At 33.6% G+C, this 17,073-nt stretch overlaps 1 protein-coding gene and 1 long non-coding RNA gene across 13 annotated transcripts in view; one reads left to right on the top strand and one right to left on the bottom strand.

Annotated features, from left to right (window-relative positions):
* Positions 1-14,348, bottom strand: part of LOC140695703 (uncharacterized) — a 36,517-nt gene extending 22,169 nt beyond the window's left edge. For 6 of the 8 annotated variants that reach the window (XR_012071520.1, XR_012071516.1, XR_012071517.1 and 3 more), the window contains exon 1: positions 14,228-14,348. This is a non-coding gene — a long non-coding RNA (uncharacterized lncRNA). Of the gene's footprint in view, positions 1-10,920; positions 11,037-14,227 lie in introns of all 8 variants that reach the window. The other 2 variants (XR_012071521.1, XR_012071519.1) reach the window with 1 other exon arrangement.
* NIPBL (NIPBL cohesin loading factor) overlaps positions 1-17,073 on the top strand; it is a 176,097-nt gene that overhangs the window by 45,271 nt on the left and 113,753 nt on the right. Inside the window, exon 2 of one of the 5 annotated variants that reach the window (XM_031676624.2) lies at positions 8,771-8,884. The exons of the other annotated variants lie outside the window; for them this stretch is intronic. The gene's annotated coding sequence lies outside the window, so the exon portion shown is untranslated. The remainder of the gene's footprint in view (positions 1-8,770; positions 8,885-17,073) is intronic. 5 annotated transcript variants of the gene reach the window in all.

Genomic DNA, 17,073 nt, shown 5'->3' with positions numbered 1-17,073 from the left:
AACCAAATAATCTGTTATTATCAGTTGAAGAAGTCACATTCTTTTCCGAGGTCATAAACTGATGCCCTGCAGGCCAAATCCCTCCTGCAGACTTGTTTTCCTTGGCCCATACAATGTTTTTAAAAAGGAAAGAAGAGAAGAGAAGTAGCCAAGATTTAAAATCAGGAGCCTATAGTTAAAAAAAAAAAAAGTTAAAGAAAAATGGAGGAAGGGCAAATTTCAAGCTTCTCTTGAATACGTAAAGATCTGGCCATGTGACCTGAATACCCAAATGGCTATAATCAAGTGGAGTTACTGCTTTGCCCCACTCCTTCTCTTGTTTGCTGAATTCTTCTCAGTCTCCAGCTTGCCACTTCCCTCTCTTGTTTTATGTCCATCTTTTGCTTTCACTCATTTAGAGTGACTTTGTGGTCACTATGGGCAGCTGAGTTTGCCACCCCTACTTTAAATATTAGTACATCTATATGCCTCAGGCATTAGGAGCTCTAAACACAGATAACACAGAGAAAAGAGCTTTTCTTGATCAGATGCTCCTATTTTGATAGAAAATTAGAAAAAGCCTTTTTCAAAAGTTAGTTTAGTTGCGCATCATATATGTGTGTGGTAAAATACTTAGCAGGCCAGCAGGCATAACCACAGGCATAACATTTATTTAGCATGTAAAACTCCTGGGTATTGTGATAGGCACTGGGAATATGAAAATAAATGATAATGTTTGTGCCATGTGGTAGTTCATAATTTAACATGCAACTCAGAATTTCATAAATAATCACTGGTGTAAATGCAGAAATGAAGGTACACATTAGATACAAAAGATAGCATGAGATGACACAAATCAGAGTTTTAGAAGAATAACTCAAGCAATGGTTTGAAAGAGTAGATAGAGCAGAATGATCACTTTGGCACTATTGTAATTAGAGTTGCTCATAAAGATCTGTGTGGAGATACCTGATAAGTAAGTAATTGCATATACAGTGATACCCCAAATAAAAATTGTCAGGAATAGATTAAAACTACATTATTGACATTGCTATTTCATGTCTACTATAGAGATCACTATAATATGGACAGAAATAACATTGTTGAAATCAAGTGGTTAGATTATTTATGGAGAGACATTCTGAAAATCAGTGGTTTTGGCTTTAAAAACTTCCTCAGTAATGTTGTTCGTTCTTTCCCTCCCCTTCCCCTCCCCTTCCCCTCCCCTTCCTCTCCCCTTCCTCTCCCCTTCCCTTGTTTTCCTTCCTTTTTTTAAACTGTAATTGTCTTGAGTTTTCCCTTTCTATAACAGTTTGTAGTCTTCTGTGTGAAATTAGCACCAAATATTACTACAATCACTAAGCCTATTGTAGTTTACAGTCTTTCTTTGGATGCCCATCCTGACCAACTCCAGTTCTTTCCAACTGCTTTTGTCTTTCATGTTTTGAAAATGCTATAGAAATTTGTTCAGGAAGATAGACTCTTTGGGGCAATATGAATATGCTTTCTTTGTCTTTAGTTTGTGAAGTTATTTAAAAAGTTGGTCCCTGTAACTTTATAATATGAAGTTTTGTGAAAGATACTGTAGGAAATGTGTTCTCAGTGGGGGCGATACCACCCCGAAGTGGGTAACAATTGATTGGAAAGGGATTCTCATCTTAAACAGTTGAGAAATACTGGTTTATAAACCCAAAGTGACTATGTACTCAGTTTGTAAGAGAGCAAGTTTGGGTAGGAGAAAGATTCTAACATCTGGAAGGAATTGGACGATAAAAACTGATTTGAGAATCCGTATTTTACTTTATATTCAGTTGCACTTTATCTTGTTAAAAAGTGGTCCAAAGCTAGATCTATTTAAATATCTTAAGCTAGGTAGAAATATTTCACAGCACACTTCTAATGAAGCATATTGTAGAGTCATTGAATTCTAATGAAGCATATACTGCAACCTGATTGCTACCTTCCTGGTAACACTTACCAGCAGTTGTCTAACTGATTTTTATTTAGCTCAGAAAACAGATTTTACTATCTGTGAAGCTGAGAGATTACTTGCTGCCTTTATTTAAAAGCCCATGTTAGTATAATGGAAATACCTCTTGTTTTCTTACCTAAGTTTTTCTCCCTACTTAAACACTGTAATCCTTTTGACAGAAAACTTTCAGTCTGTCAGAAACATTAGAGTTTTCAGTTCTTTGTATAGTTTCTTAACAGTCATTTAGAAACTCAGATTTTAAGTAGGAATGTCCAGCTCTTTGAGATTTTAAGTGGCCAATTTCAAGAGCCTAGGAATAGAATAAAAATAGAAAAATACAAGTTTAATAGAGGAATTAATGGAATTAAAGCTTTTAAATGAAGGCAAAGTGCCAAGAATAGAAGGAAATTTCAGAGGAGGGTGGTATTCAATTTTGGAATAGCACAGTAGTATCTAGAAGAGTGGTTTCCAAAGTGGTGTATGTATACTGGTAAAGATGTAGTAAACTGAGACTGGGGGGTGTGCAAGTTAGTATAAGTTTATTTAGACATTTATTTTTTAAATCTTACCCTTTTAAAATGTCTATTTTGTGACTTTAATAAACACAATTTTTACATATTAGAGATGTAAGCACAAACTGTTTATTGAAAGGAATTGTTTGGAGGTCACTGCACTAAAGTGTCTGAAAGAAGTGTAGGAAAATGGTCATGGGCTTTGAAATCAAATAAGTTTAGTTTTTAAAATTCTGGCTTTATTATTTGCAAGTTTTCTACCTGTGGCAAGTTAATTATTTTGAACCTCAGTTTTTCCAGTTATTAAACAAGGCAATTCTTTTCAAGAGGACGTTTTGAGTAGTAAAGGAGATAATGAATATGTAAAAGGCTCTCTAAGATATCCTTCATCTTTTTAAAAGAAAAAATATTGAACTATGAAAAAATGTTTATAGCTAGCTAAAGGAGAGCAATTTGTCCAATTACATTTTTACAACATCATTGAGGTATAATTTACATAATAAAAATTCACCTGTTGTAAATATACAATTTATTGATTTTTAGTAAATATATAGTGTTGAGGAACCATCCACACATTTCGGTTTTAGGACTTGTCCATCACCACCAAAATTTCCCACAAGTCTATTTGTGATCAGTTCTCACTCCTACATCCCTCCCCCAGCTTCAGGCAATAATTGATCTTTCTGTTTCTATAAGTTTTGCTGGACATTTCATCTGAAAGGGATCATACTACATATAGTCTTTTGTATCTGGCTTCTTTCACTTAGCATGTTTTCGAGGTTCATCCATCACATAGCATGTATCAGTATTTTGTTCCTTTTTATTGCTGAATGGTATCTAATTGTATTGATATACTATATTTTGTTGATTCTTTCACTTGTTGATAGATATGTGGATCATTTCCAGTTTTTGACTGTTATGAATTATGTTTCTTTGACATTCATGGGCAAGATTTTTTGTGGACCTATGTTTTCATTTCTCGTAGATTTCTAACAATGGAATTGTTGGGTCGTATGCTAAATTAACTTTTTAAGAAACTGCCAAACTGTGTTCTTAAGAGGCTGTACCAGTTTACCTTCCTACCAGCAATGCCACAAGGGTTCCAATGTCTCCACATTCTCACCAACACTTGGTACTATCTGTCTATTTAATTATAACCAATCTGGTAGGCGTATTGTGGCTTTAGTTAGCATATTCCCAGTGACTAATGATGTTGAGCATGTTTTTGTGCTTTTAAATAATTTATGTGTCTTCTTTGGTGAAATTTCTATTCAGGCAAGTGTTTTTCCCCTTTTTAAATTGGATCATTGTCTTATTCAGTTTTAAGAGTTTATCTGTATTATGAATACGAGGGCATTGTCAGATATATGATTTGCTAATATTTTCTCCCAATCTGTGGCTTATCTTTTTCTTTTCTTGTTTGTGATTTTTAAAGTACAAAAGTATTTAACTTTAACGAAGTCCACTTTATCTGTTTTATCTTTTATGCACCATGCTTTTGCTGCTAAGAACTCTGCCTAAACCAAGGCCACAAAGGTTTTCTCCTATATTTTCCTGAAATGGTTTATTGTTTTAGCTTACACATTTAGATTTTTGATCCATTTGAATTAATTTTTTTAACATTTTAATTAATTTTTTATTTTTTTAATTGGAGTATAGTTGGCTAAATTAATTTTTGTGTATGGTGTGAGTTCAGTTTTTTTTTGCACGTGATATCCCATTGTCCCAAAATCATTTGTTGAAAGACTATCCTTTTTCGCATTGATTATCTTGACAGTTTTGTGAAAAATCAATGAAACATAAATATAAGATTTATTTCTGGACTCTCAGTTCTCGTCATTGAACTGTCCTTATATCCTTATATTAATACTACACTGTCTTGATTACTGTAGTTTCATACTATGTTTTGAAATTGGGTACTGTAAGTCCTCCAACTTCATTGCTCTTTTTCAAATTTTTTCGGCTATTCTACATCCTTTGACTTCACTATAAAGTTAGGATCAGTTTATTTTTCTTTTTTTAAAAAAGCCTGCTGGGATTTTGAAAAGAATTGTGTTGAATCTATAGATGAATTTGAGGAAAACTGCCATATTAATAATATTCAGTCAGTTGGTCCATAAGCATAGAATGTTTCTCTGTTTATCTTTTTCTCTGAACAGTGTTTTATAACATTGTACAAATCTTATACTTCCTTTACTTCTTTTGAAAGTTTTTTTCTAAGTGATCTTTGTGATGCTGTTTTGAATGGAATTGTTTTCTTAATTTCACTTTCACATTTTGTAAGAATATAGAAATGGAATTAGTTTTTGTATATTAATCTTATATCTTGTGACCTTACTAAGCTTGTTCTTTCATTCTAGTAGTTTTTTAGTGGCTTCTTAGGATTTTCCACATGCAGGATAATGTCATCCGGTAATAAGCAGTTTAACTTATTCTTTTCTAATCTGAATGCATGTAATATGTGTTTAATTTTATAAATTTAATTTTTAGTTAATTTTTTGACATTATTGCACTGGCTAGAACCTACAGTACAACATTCAGTAGAAATAGTAAGTACAGACATCCCTGCTCCTCTGTTATTTAGGGGAAAACTTTATAATTAAGTGTGATGTTAGCTGTAGACTTTTCATAGGTGTCCTTTAATAAGTTGAAGAAGTTCTTCTCTGTTTCTAGTTTTTGAGCATTTTTATAGTGAACATGTATTGGATTTTATCATGTGCTTTTCCCTGCACTTTATTGAAATGATCATGTTGTTTTTGTTCTCTATTCTATGAATGTAATGTTTTACATTAATTGATTTTCAAATAGTTAGCCTAACTTGCATTCTCAGGATAAATCTCAGTGGGTAATAAAATATAATCCATTTTAATAGGTTGTTGAATTCAGTTTGCTAATTTTTTAAGAATTTTTGTATCTGTGTTAATGAGGAATATTGATTTGTAGTTTTCTTGTGTATGTCTGGTTTTGGTATAGGATAATACCTCATAAAATGAGTTGTTTCTTATGTGTATTTCGTGAGCTTCATCAGTTAAACCATCTGTTTGCAGGCTTTTCTTAGTGTGAAGAGTTTTGATATGTAGTTCAGTGTCCTTGACTGTTACAGATCTGTTCAGATTTCCTATTGCTTATAGTCAGTTGGGTTTTTTTTTTTTTATTAATTATTTATTTGTTGGTGTTTTTTTAATGGTCTTGAATGGAGGTACTAGGGATTGAACCCAGGACTTCATGCATGCTAAGCAGTGTAGCCATTGAACTATATCCCCACCCCCTCTTGTAGTCAGTTCTGATGGTTGTGTCTTTCTAGAATTTTCTTTTTAGTATAAGTTCTCTTATTTGTTCATTTGAATTTGTTCATAGTATTCCTTTATCATCCTTTTAGTTTCTATAGAGTCGGCAGTGGTTTCTTCTTTTCCATTTCTGATTTTGGTAATTTGTGCCTACTCTTCTTATTTTCCTGGTCATTCTATCTAAGGGTTTGTCTGGTTTTTTTTGTTTGTTTTTGTTTTTCGGGGAGGTTTGGGGGAGGGTTTGTTTTTTGTTTGTTATCCCCAAAGAACCAACTTTTGAAGTCATTGGTATTTCCTCTTCTTGTTTTTCTGGATTTTGTTTCATTCATTTTTACCCTAATCTTTATTATTTCTTTTTCTTGCTTTGGATTTAATTTGCTTTTTCTGGATTCTTAAGGTGTGAAAACTTAGGTTATTGATTTGAGACTGTTCTTTTCTGATAATAGGCATTTGAATCTATAAATAATCCAATAAGCACTGCTTTAATTGCATCCCATAAAGTTTGATATGTTATGTTTCATTTTTTGTTCAGTTTCAAATATTTAATTTCCCTTTTGATATCATCTTTGACCCAGGAGTTTTCCCAGATCTCTTTCTGTTACAGATTTTTAATTTTACTCTGTTATTGTCAGGGAACATTTGTTTTATGGTTCTAAATTTATTTAGATTTGTATGTGGTCAGTTTTGGAGGATGTTCTATGTGTGTTTAAAAGTAATGTGTATTTTGAACAGTCTTTGGGTGGAGTGTTATAAAAATGTAAGTTAGGTCAAGTTGGTTGATAGTATTCAAGTCTTTTGCATCCTTGCTGATTTTCTCTCTAGTTCTGTTTGTTCATTAATTTCTGTCAGTTTTTGCTTCATGTATTGGCAGCTCTGTTGTTAGGCATGAATGAATACATTTATAAATGTTATATCTTCCTGATGTATTACTGACTCTTTTATCATTATGAAATAATCCCTCTTGTCTTTAGTACTGTTTATCTCAAAGTCTGTTTCATCTGTTATTGATATAGCCACTTCAGCTTTGTTATTGTTATTGTTTATAATGGGATATCTTTTCCTTTCTTTTACTTCCAACCTGTTTGCATCTTTACTTCCAACTTGTTTGTATCCTTGAATCTAAAATGTGTCTTTTATGGGAGTAATGTCAGCTGGGTCTTGTTAGTTTATGCAGTATTACAATGTCTTGCCTTTTGAGTGGCATATGTAATCTAGTCCCATTTAATGTGATTATTGATGTGATTATGTTAACTATTATTTTAGTGTACTATTTAAATTCTTTTTTATTAAACCACTTTAAAGTTATTTTCTTAGAGGTTGCTGTAGGGATTACAGTGTGCATCTCAGTTTATCATAGTCTCCTTTTATAGTTGAATTTTATCCTAATACAGTAGTGGAAAATGAAAGTTAAACTAGATTTCTCTAGAGTGGTAGTATTAAATTAAATTATTTTCTAAGTAATCATAAGTGTTTATGCATTGATAATTTTGCTTGTATTTCTTTTCTGTTTTGTTTTTATTCGTTTTAATTGAGGTATAGTATAGTTATAACTGACGTAAGTTTCAGGTGTATGACATAGTCACAATTTTTAAAGGTTATATTCCATTTATAGTTATTATAAAGATACTGGCTGTATTCCCTGTGCTGTATAATATATCCTGGTAGTGTATTTATTTCATATCTGATACTTTGTACCTCTTAGTCCCCCATCCCCATCATGCCCCTCCCCCTTTTCCCACTGGTAGCCACTGGTTTTCTGTATCTGTTTTGTTATACTACAAGTTTGTTATAGTTTTTTAGATTCCACATATAAGTAGTATCATACTGTATTTGTCTTTCTCTCACTTATTTCACCATGCCCTTCAAGCCCATCCATGTTATTGCAAATGGCAAAATTCCATTTTTTATGGCTGAGTAGTATGCCACTGTATTTATGTATATATATACTTTATCTGTTCATCTGTGATGGACACTTAGGTTGCTTCTGTATCTTGGCTATTGTAGGTAATGCTGCTGTGGACATTAAGGTGCATATATCTTTTTGAATTGATGCTTTTGTTTTTTCCAGATACATACCCAGGAGTAGAATTGTTGAATTATATGGTAGTTCTCTTTTTAGTTTTTTGAGAAACCTCCATACTATTTTCCACAGTGGCTCCACTGAGTTGCATTTTCCACCAAAAGTGCACAAGGGTTCCCTTTTCTGCACATCCTCACCAACATTTGTTGTTTATAGTCTTTTTGATAGTAGCCATTCTGATAGGTGTGAGATGATACCTCATTTTGGTTTTGATTTGCATTTCCCTGATGATTAGTGATGTTGACCATCTTTTCATATGCCTCTTGGCCATCTGTATGTCTTCTTTGGAAAAATGTCTATTCAGGTCTTCTGCCCATTTTGTTTATTTTATATTTCTAAGGTATAATATGGTTAGTTCTAGTGTGTTTTCCATGGTAGTTAATTGTCCATATCAGTATTTAATAAAATTTATACCTAACTAAATGTGGTATCAGAAGCTAAGTTCTGTTATGATGTGAGTTTCATAGTTATAATAAATTCCCAGTTTCCCCATTACAGCTGCTATAGTAATGCTAGTTCTCACTCCTACTCCCAAATTTTATAAATATGCATCATTGTTGGTTCTTATATAAAATAAGCATGTTGGACTAGTAACTCTTAAATTTTCTCCTACTTTAAAAATTCTCTATTAGTTCAAAAGTATCTGTGGAAATTATATTTAATTTGAAACATTTGCATAGTGGATATTTAAAACGTATTCACTTATTGTTGGCTGATATTTGATCAGATAGTAGTAGAGACATTTTTCTTTTCTGGGCCTTGATCTTAGAGAACTTAATCTGATTTTAAGAAGGAAAAGGAGCCTTGTAAATTTAGGAGCCATAACATGCTGAAAGTATAAGTTTGTTTTTAATATCAATTTAATAATAATTTTTGATAAAGAATTAAATTTTAATGTAATTAAATCTAAGACTGAGCAGATTTTAAATTGTGATTTCAGAAATCATTACTGAAAATTAGGAGATTCCATTTAATTCAACGCAGATAAGATACCAAGTGGATTTGATTATTTAACCTTCCTTGTTCCCTCATCAATTATACAGCATTTATGTTGGTAAGTAAGAAGTTAGTAATATTTTTAGCTTTTTATGGAACTGTTTTAAGTTTCAGTCTAGAGTTTTCCGAGGACTTTAAATTTCCAATCTGTATAAAAGTTCAACTCTGATTTTTCTACTCTTCTTAATAAGATTGTTGAAAAAGTGGAGGAAAATTCTAGAGTTTAACTGATATTTTAACTCTGTTAAACGTGGTTCCCTTTCCAATAAAAGCAAACATGAGGATGCTAATGTAAGCTTAACATGTGAAGATTGTAGTTTTAAGATCATCTGATTGTGTTCAGTTACAACTCCCTGATGTCATCAGCTTAAATATGAACTGCTTAGCATCCATATTTCAAACTTTTTATCAAGTGTTTGATTGTGTAAGGCCTTGAGTTTTTTGTTTAATTCATCTTCTAGCAGTTTTCCACTGTTTTCATTTCAGTTTAACCTACTAATCATATGACCATCACTGTGCTAAGTATTATGGGAAGATGGGGAAAAAATTTGAGACAAGATCTTGCCCTTAAGGAGCCAATGAAATGATTAGAGAGAGTATAACTATGCATGGCCAGATCCTGACTTGTATGCATGTAACACAAGAGTTCATTAAAGGAAAAGATTGTGAAGTACAGTAGTAGAGGAGGATTTCAAGGAGGCAGTGGAGCTTGAAGGATGGGTAGAATTGGTTTGATATAGAAAAGAAAAAGAACAGTGTAAAGAAATGTATTGGTGCAAGATTTGAGGATAGCGTGTTTTGGGAACAGTGAAAAGAGCAATCTGGCAAGAATAGGCAGTTTATGTTGGAATAGGGGACAATATAATTGGAAAAAAACTATAAATATGGAGATTGAATGTGAGGATAAAGGCTTTGGAAGTAAATTTGTAGATGTTGTTTTTATTGTAGTTAATTATGGAAGTAAATAATAAAAACAATTGTTTAAAGGCAATTCATTGCATACCTGTATGAAGGACAGCTGAAAGTAGAGAAGTTCTAAAGTTTAAAAAAAAGACAATCTACTTGGTAATTAGAATAATCCCAAGTGCCTGATAGTGAGTCTTTTTGTTTTTGTTTTTGTTTTTGTTTTTAATTAGGATTAGAGCAGTAGAACAGGAAAGGGAGAATTGGCTAATCACATAGATGATAACAGATTTTTTTTTTGATGTTTATAACCTGCGAGTTTGGATTACTAATAAATGGGAACAGTGATAGAACTTACAAGATTACAGGTTTTCATTTTAGAAGTGTTACTGAGGTGCTAACATTTGAGGGAAATGATTGTTGAATATCAGACATATTAACACATTGGTACTGTAAGAGTTTGAAATGCCAGTGAAGAATCGTAAATGAATTCTTATATAATAAAGCCATACATGTCTTTCAGAAGCCATGAACATAATTGAGTTTTGGAGAAAGTATACATAGGATTGAGTAACTAGACTTGAGAAATGATGACAGATAATAAACCACTGGAGAAAGTGGAATCAGTGAAGAGTTAATCAGTAAGATATGAGAGAGAAGATAGGGTTACAGAAGCCAAAGGATTAAGTTGTTGGAGGATGGGACTTATTCACAGGTAGAGTCGCCCTCAGTATCCACAGGGAATTAGTTCCAGAACCCTCGAAGGATACTTAAGTCTCATAGTTGGCCTTCAACATCCACAGTGTTGCATCTGCGGATTCAACCAACCACGGATTGTGTAGTACCATATTTACTACTGAAAAAAATCCACTGCGTGAGCGGACCCACACAGTTCAAACCCATATTGGTCTAGGGTCAACTGTATTGAATGTTGCAATACTGATTTTCTTCACCCTGATACCCCTGTTTCTCTCCTTATATCTTAAATGCAAAGGTCACTCATAATCACTCCCTTGCATACATCTTTAGTTCCTTTGCCCTTCCCTGTCTTGGCGAAAGTACAGCTATGGTTAAATATCACTCATAAAGCTGAATGGGACGGGAGAAAAATAGTAAAACTATGATGGCTAGTCTCACTCTAAAATAATGACAGTGTACTCCTAACCTTTCCAGCAGTTGTACCACACTTACTTGATCCTTTCACTTTCCTGATTGACTGTTTCATAATTTCTTCCCTCTCCTGAAAACCTCCAGCATTTCCTTCTCACTTTAATCTTAGCTGATGAACTTACTTCCTGTACTTGAGGCTATTGAAGCAATCAGAAAGAGAATTTTCACAAGTACCTGGCATTGCATTTGTTTACCTCTCTACTTACCACTCTCTCTACTTATATATACTCTACTTTCCCTTCTGTTACTACAGATGAACTTTCCAAGTTCCTAAAGCCAGACCTTCCACTAGGGTCTTACTCTCTCCCATACTCAAATATATCACTCCTGTAATTTCTCCTCTTTCTTTTGTATCATATTTTTTCTCTCCACTTGATTTGTTCATCTTCATGAGTGTATAAACATATTATTTCTGCCATTTCAAACAAAAAGCTCTTCACCCTCCTGCTACTGCTTGAATTCTCAGCTCCCCTTTATAGACGTTTGTCTGTAATTCACTTTTTTATTCCTCTCCTACAGTTCTTTCTTAAGCCTAACTGAAATAAGTTTTTGCTGTTACATTCCATCACTTCTGAAATCAGTTTTCTCAGGGTTACCAGTGACTGCCATGTTGCCAAGTCCAGTGGTCAGTTCTCACATTTCAATAGTAAGTGACACATTTGCTGACTTATTTGCCCTGGAAGATGTTCTTCACTTGGCTTCCAAGATCATATTGTATTTGAATTGCTATATCAACACTACGGCCAAAATAAAACACACCAGTCAAGTTTCGGGATTTCTCTTCAATCCTTTCTGTTCTTAGAATATCCCAGTGTATTAGTTTACCAGGACTGCCGTAATAAATTACCACAGATTTTGTGGCTTAAAACAACAGGAATTTATTCTCTTACAGTTCTAGAGGCCAAAAGTCTAAAATCAAGGTGTTTGCAGTCCTATTCTCCCTCCAGAGGCTCTCTGGAAGAATTCTTCCTTGCTTCTCTTACAAGCTTCTGGTGGCTTCAGCCATTTCTTGGTTTGTGGCTGCTTTACTGCAATCTGTGCCTTCATCTTCATGTGGCCTTCTTCTCTGTATGTCATTGTGTTTACCGTTTCTAACTTTAAGGACTCATTCAACGGATTTGGAACCCACTCTAAATTCAGGATGATTTTATCTTGAGATCCTTATATTTGAAAGACCCTTTTTCCAAATAAGGTCACACTCATAGGTTGTTGGAGGAGACCACAATTCAACCCCCCAAACCCAGTAATAGTATACGGTCAGACTACTGTGATCAGAATTACTTGGATTAAATTTTTTGTGTGGTTGTTATTATTTGGTAATACAGTTACGCTGCTTATGTTTGATTTTAGTTTACTTTTTTATTCACTTTAATTTAATATTGATTTTTAATATAACATTTACATGCTTCAAAAGTCAAAACTATATTAGGACAGTATGCTCTGAAGTTCTGCTACCATCTCATTCCTACCTTCCCATGGATAATAATTTCATTACTTTTGAGTTTATATTTTCTGATTTTTTTTTATGATTAATACCTATACATTTTCTTGTTTCTCCCGCTTTATTAGAGAAAGATTTTCCTCTGTATTCACTTATTTTGCACCTTACTTTTTTCACTTAGGTTATCCTGGGAACTACCCCATATTAGTTCATAGTTATCTCTCATTCTTTTTAACTGCTACATAATATTCCATGATGTGGATGTACTTTGGTTTTTTCAGTCAATTTCCCATGCTTGAGCAGTAGGTTGTTTCCGAATTTTTCTGTTACAAACAATGTTGTAATGAATAACATTGTGCATATATTTTAGATATTTGTGGAGGGTAAATTTCCAGAAGTGGGATTACTGAGTCAAAAGTTTACATAAATGCATACATACTTTTATTAGATATTGCTGAATGCAACTCCATTTTGCATCCTACAGCAATGTATGAGGGTGAAGTTTCTCCACAGCCTCAACAACAGAATGTCTTAACAGTTCTCATTTATCAGGTTGGCAAGAATTCTATCTCAGTGTAGTTTTAATTTATATTTCTCATATATTAAGAGTAAGGTTGAGCATCTTTTTTGTGTTTAAGAGCCATTTCATAACTTTTATAGCTGAATGATGACAAATTGATTTTGAACCCTGATTCTACATCCTAACTAATTATACTTTGGACAATTGAAGTTTGTTCTCTTCCCATCTTTGAAATGAAAATGAGACTTATTCCTTGGGTTATTATGAAGATTAAATGAAAAATAAAATGAGAAGAAGAATGTAAAGCAACTAGCACAGGGCCTGGCACATGGTTAGCAAGGAATACAAATTTTTTTCTCTCCCTCCATAGCTCAGAATATAGGCTGCATACTGCCTACAATTAGACAGCCTAGTAAGTGTGTGTGTGACACACACACACACACACACACACACACACACACAGTCTTCTGTAAAGGAGAATTTGTGGTGTGTTAAATAGTATAGGCAATATAAACTATTGTCTAGAGTAAGAGGTTATATATAATTGGCTTTCAGATTCTGAAAGTTGCAGTAATACAGCATTATCTAAAGTTAGTAGAAGTTTGGAACCATGATCCACTCATTCATCTAATGTCTTAGAGCAGCATCATACTTTTCTTGAAGAAGATTCTAACCTGCCTAAGGTTTCTGTGTAGAAGTAGAACATATTTGAGATAAGCTTCTTAGACTCTATAAAATTATCTTAATTTTCCTTGCCTTGATTGATTGATAAAACATATATATCTGCTGTTGGTGATACTAAATGTTTGCACTCTAACAGGTATTCTAGATTAGCTTAGTTTTTCAAAAATCCAGTCTTGAGAAAATGTATTATTAATGTATTGAGGACTAGCTAATGGTGCCATTCTGTCCATTTCTCTGAATATTTAAAATTTTACGCTTAGATTAAAACATACTGTTAGAGAACTGTATATTTGGATTGCTGCCTTGTAGATTTGCTTTTACCATATTGTGCATTTAGGATGTGATTTTTAAAAAGAAATTCAGCTCCTTAATATGAAGTTGTTTGTTAATGGTTTTAAATTAACTTTTTAAAAGGTTATCTTCCCTGAAAAGTTATCCCAATATCTGTTCAAATTCATAAGTTATATTATTTAATGATTGTATTTGGATCTCTTGAATTCTTTTGTGGATTTTTTTTCTTGTTGTTAGATTTGGGGTGGGGGGTGTTTTTTTTCGTTTCATTGGTTGGTTGTACCAATTACAAATAAAGCCTGAGGGAAATATCATATCTTAGTCCATTTGGGCTGTTATAACAAAATATCATAGACTGGGTGGCTTATAAACAACAGAAATTTATATCTTACAGTTTTGGAGGCTGAGAAGTCCAAAATCAAGGTCACAGCACATTTAATGTTTTGTGAGGATCCACTTCCTGGTTCATAGATAGCTGTCTTCTTGCTGGGTTTTCACATGGAGGAAGGGCAGAGAAGCTCTCTGTAGTCTCTTTTATGAGGGCATTAATCCCATTCATGAGAATTCTACCCTCATGATGTAATCAACTCCCAATGGCCCCACCTCCAAATACTATCACATTGGGGATTTCGTTTCAGCACACAAATTTTGGGAGGTGCGGAGGACACAGATGTCAGTTTATAGCACATGGTTTGGCAGTAGTAGGTCTGATAAAAAGAAGACTTTAATTAATACCAACTGGAGTATGAGACAATATTTTGTACCCAACAAAAAAATTCCCTTAATTTAAAAAAAAAACTGTTTATTACTGAAAATTTTAAGTACATGCAAGGTAAACAGAAGAGTATAGTGAATGCCCAATATTCATCACCCAACTTTAACGGTAATCATTTGCTGTCATTTTAATTTCATCTGTACTTTCATCCATTCTCTAACCACTGCTAAATTATCATCATTATTACTTTTGCAGTTTTTTGTAGTTTGGTAAAAAACAGAGATCTTAACTTTATAATTTTGACAAGTAGGCATACTCATGTAACCAGTATGCCTTCATGACATAGAACATTTTCATCACACCAGAAAGTTTCTAAATGCTCCTTTGTAGTTAGACCCCACCACCACCACCATCCTAAAAACAGCACATTGATACATTGGACTTCATCATAATTTCAAAAGATATTAAGAGAATGAAAAGGCAAACAAAAGATGGGGATATAATATTTGCAAAATAGTATCTAATAAAGGACTTTTATCTGAAGCATATAAATCATACTTTCAAACGGTAGTAGTAAGATTGCCAATCTCTGTACTTACTGGACATCAAAGCAGAAATGTTGAGTAGGCAGTTGGATATATGAGTCTGGTGTATAGAAGAGAAGTCAAGTTTAGTCAGTTTTAGAGTCATCAGCATACAGGTGTTGTTTTAAAATCGTGAGGTCAAATGAGATCAATAGCAGAGGTAGGACAGGAAGATGAGAAGGAACCAAAATAGGATTCAGGAGTGGCCTGCGTAGTGTGAAGAAAAACCAGGAGAATATGTTGTTATGGAAAATAAGAATTCTTCAAACAGGAGAGAGTGCTCAAGTCTGTTGAATACTAGGTTAAATAATACGAGATCTGAAGTTTGTCCATTGTGTTAAGCAATGTGATGCATGCTATTACTAACCATGGCAAGACATCTGGTGGAATGATGAGAATCAAAACACATACAATGTGGTTTCAAGAGAAGGTAGGAGAAGAACTGGAGATGAATATAGATAGCTGAAGGAACTTTGCTGTGAAAGCAAGCAGAAAATTAAGCAATTGTTTGGGGGGGCAGGTATAGGAGTCAAGAGTTTTTTTTACTTTGTTTTGTTTTTGTGAGAGTAGGAGGAGTTATCAACATAGATGTTTACATATTAATTAGAATGATCCAGTAAGAGGGAGTGTTTTGATGTAGGAGAGAGAAGAGTTGCTGGAAAGACATCTTTGAATGGATTAGGACAGAAAAGGGATCATTAATATTAGCATATTATACACAAGTGATTTTTTTTTTGGTATCTTCTGTATGTACCCTTTCTCAGTTGCTCTTTTAAATACTTTAATGATCTTAAGCCATTGAATTGGAGAAATTTTTTAAAGCATCTGGAACATATTCCATTTATTCTCCTACTGAGGTGTCTTAAAGAATTCATTGTTCCTAGAGACTGTGTCACATAATAAGGATCAAAATTCAAAGTAGCCAGACAGAGGACCTGAATAGAAATTTTCCTAAAGAATTCATACAGATGGCCAACCGGCACATGAAAAGATGTTCAACATCACTAATCAGGGAAATGCAAATCAAAACCACAATGAGATATTATTCACACCTGTCAGAATGGTTATGATCAAAAAATCAACAAATAAATGTTGGGGAGGATGTGGAAAAAAGGGAATTCTCATGCATCATTGGTGAGAATGTAAATTGGTGTAGCCACTATGGAAAACAATATGGAGGTTCCTCAAAAAATTAAAAATAGAAGTGCCATACAATCCAACAATTCCACTTCTAGGTATTTTCCCAAAAAGAACAAAAACACTAATTAGAAAGATATGCACTGTTATATTCAGTGCATTATTCTCAATAGCTAAGGGATGGAAGCAACCTAAGTGCCCATAAATTGATGAATGGGATAAAGATGTGGGTGTGTATGTGGGTGTGTGTGTGTGTGTGTGTGTGTTTTACTCAGTCAAAAAAGAATGAAATCTTGCCATTTGCGACAATGTGGATGGACCTAGAGGGTACTATGCTAAGTGGAGTAAGTCAGACAGAGAAATATAAATACCGTATGATTTCACTTATATGTGGAAAAACAAAACACATGCACAAACATAAGAAGACAGAAATAGTCATAGATACAGAGAACAAAAAGGTGGTTGCCAGAGGGGAGCAGGGTGGTAGTGGAGGGATGAATGCCACAGGTGAGAAAGACTGCGGTACAAACTTCCAGTTAGCAAATAGATGAGTCACAGATGAAATGTATGGTGTGGGGAATTTAGTTAGTAATAATGTAATATATTGGTACGATAACTACACTTCCTGTGGTGATCATTTTGAAATGTATAGAAATATCAAACCACTATGTTGTGCAACAGTAACTAACGTAGTGTTATAGGTCAATTATACTTCAAAAACAAACAAACAAGAAAACTCAAGAGAAAGGATCAGATTTGTAATTGACAGAGGCAGGGGGTGGAGGGAGGAAGAATTGGATGA

The sequence above is a fragment of the Vicugna pacos genome, chromosome 3 (assembly GCF_048564905.1).
Source record: "Vicugna pacos chromosome 3, VicPac4, whole genome shotgun sequence".
Taxonomy (NCBI): Eukaryota; Metazoa; Chordata; class Mammalia; order Artiodactyla; family Camelidae; genus Vicugna; species Vicugna pacos.
The sequence above is the reverse complement of the archived record's forward strand: the minus strand, read 5'-3'. Positions and strand labels throughout refer to the sequence as shown.